General features: G+C 36.7%; 1 protein-coding gene across 2 annotated transcripts in view; it reads right to left on the bottom strand.

Annotated features, from left to right (window-relative positions):
* Positions 1–1,112, bottom strand: part of LOC122805554 (inositol-trisphosphate 3-kinase B-like) — an 835,875-nt gene extending 834,763 nt beyond the window's left edge. Inside the window, exons 1-2 of one of the 2 annotated variants that reach the window (XM_044075769.1) lie at positions 998–1,112; positions 284–392 (exon numbers count right to left, since the gene is read on the bottom strand). The gene's annotated coding sequence lies outside the window, so the exon portion shown is untranslated. Of the gene's footprint in view, positions 1–283; positions 766–997 lie in introns of those variants that run through there. The other variant, XM_044075770.1, reaches the window with a different exon arrangement.
* Between the last annotated feature and the right edge of the window lie 1,485 nt (positions 1,113–2,597).

Below are 2,597 nucleotides of genomic sequence, written 5' to 3'. Positions count from 1 at the left end.
ATCAAACTGCTAATGCATGTATCAAATACTCATTCATTTTACTTAATGGTGCATGATCAGCTGTGAACAAGCAGACATCTCACGAATAATTCACTGGTTACCTGTCAAGAGTCATGATCCAGTACTCTTAAGATCCAGTACTCTTACATATTCCTTGAGCTAGCCATAGTATTTTCCATGTACTGTACATGCATAGAAATGTACACTCATACCTACATTCATACTCTCATACCATATTCATCCCCCAAACACTGATCCATAAGAAAGAAAATATTACACATACTTCAAAACCTGCATCATTTCATCCCCTTCTTTTGACAGCTGGACAGCTCATGGTGTCATGCTGGGTCATAATCATCCAGGTAGTCCATCCACTAGAATACCGGTACTGCCTATACAAGAGTCACAGAAAGTGCTGCTAGGATGAATCTTGCTCAAGTCACAAACATTTACTTCACATGAAACAAATTGTCATTCATTCATTTATCTTTCCTTAGAGCTGCAAAACTGGAAATGTCATGACATGTTCAGCTCTGAAAAGCAGTAGATTGGTGGTGTTAAAAAAAATATATCAGATGACACAGCCTTGCAAGTCTTGGCTCATCCTACATTGCTTGTTCCTAGGAATATACTGAAGTGATGTTCTGGCCACTGTATAGCATGCATTAGACCATGCAAAAGTACAAGCAGCTATGTACCCCTACAAGTAAACCATCTGGGGACAGTATATTCTGATCCACAGCCTGATGCTTTGCTGCCTTCAGGCACCACAGTGTCTTAAAACTGATCAAAGAGTGTTCTGTCTCACTCAGTTTACTACTGTCTAGCACAGATCTGATATATATTGTTTTTCACCCAACTTCCTTAAAACAAGTCTCTTGTGAAAGCAAAACTGAACACCACTGCAGCTTAGCAATATGTATGCCGGGCTGGTTTTCTGTCAGACCCAAAGTTTCCTTAAAGAGGACAGGACACATTTATTAAGGAAGAACCTTACCTTGCTGGTGATGAATTGAAGTCAGCCTTTCAGAATAATGACTAGATCCAAGGTGTGTATGTGTGTGTATATATGTGCATGTGTGTGTGTGTGTGTGTGTGTGTCTGTGTGTCTGTGTGTCTGTGCATCTGTGTGTTTAACAGCTGAGCGTGTTTTGTCTTCTGTTTTCTGAATACTTTGCAATGGATTAGCTAGTATAGGCAGGTAGTATAAAATAACTAGGGAACACTGCTCTCTGCTGTCCATCCAAAGAATAACGAGCAGCAAGGTCAATTTGTCAAGATTGCACCACACAGACATTTATAAATGTGACTATAACTAAATATAGCTGTCTTTATTTGCATTTATTAGTTAACTTTAAAATACATTAACATTTAATCTCGAAACATTCTCATTAGTCTGAGTTGTCTGTATTGTGCATAAATGTAGGTTTCTAAATATGAGTAGCTAGCATACCTCTCAACCTGTCAGAGCAAGAAATCTGCACAATGGTGGTGGGGGGTAATAGTAACTAGAATAACATAATCTGTATTATTATGCATTTCTGAAGGACATGAAGTCTGAAACTTAATCATCTGTCATTATTTACTATTATTTAGTGACTTTGATGTTCAAAGATTTGCTAGAAAAACACAAATGTTATAAGGAACAGAACAAAAATATGAGACAAAAATCTGGATGTTCTGCGAAAATCTGAACAGTTGAGGTATGGAAGCCAGTTTACACACTCATACTTCCAGAGATGAAACTGAGAAGGAGCACACTGGACCAAAGCTTCTGTATTTCTTTTTACAACAGGAAATAAGTTCCTGTAGCTGTTTTTATTTCTGCACTGGAAATTAATTTATTAAATCAGCAACTTAATTACAGTTTATAAACTTGCAATCTTCCAAAATTCCATGTTTTGTTCAATAATCCAGCTATAACCTGAAACAGTTTATGCATAGCTTACAATATTACATATTAATAACAGGAAACTTCCTCCTGCTGCAGATCTGGTGTACCTACAGATCTGTGTATTGTGCTGTACAAAGCATTAGTTTTATGAAAGTTAAGCAAAAAATATGAACATAATCCACCTTTCTGTCTTCAGTATGTATGTAATATGAGTGCAAAATTCAGCATTACTGTGTTAGGGTATTCTAACACCTCTGCCTTTGTTTGTTTGTTTGTTTGTTTGTTTGTTTGTTTGTTTGTTTTTTCCTGCAAATTACTTTCTTTCATGCTTAGGTCCCACTGTCACCATTAAAGTATTGGGACTGCTTCTTCACATAATGTACCACACTTTATTAACATGCTCTGCCTCCACTGAAAAGCAAGCTTGGATTTTCCTTTAGACACACATTTCCACTTGTCCTCCTTAACATTCACAGCTACTGCTGAATGGTGGACACTGTTTGTGTCAAAATCGTAATTCCATTCTCCTCCCTATCTCCAGACATAGCTTTAATAACCCTTAAAAATATTCTTTGTGAAACTGACCAAATATGTCTAACACTGTTAATAACAGGTGCAATAATGCTGTTATTGCTGTTAAATTTCTGTGGTGTATAGTCATGTTCTTCACTTTTCCTCATTTATCCTGTAATTAATTGTATGT

This window comes from Protopterus annectens, chromosome 6.part1, assembly GCF_019279795.1.
Source record: "Protopterus annectens isolate FY-2018-M chromosome 6.part1, PAN1.0, whole genome shotgun sequence".
NCBI classification, from domain to species: Eukaryota; Metazoa; Chordata; order Ceratodontiformes; family Protopteridae; genus Protopterus; species Protopterus annectens.
The sequence above is the reverse complement of the archived record's forward strand: the minus strand, read 5'-3'. Positions and strand labels throughout refer to the sequence as shown.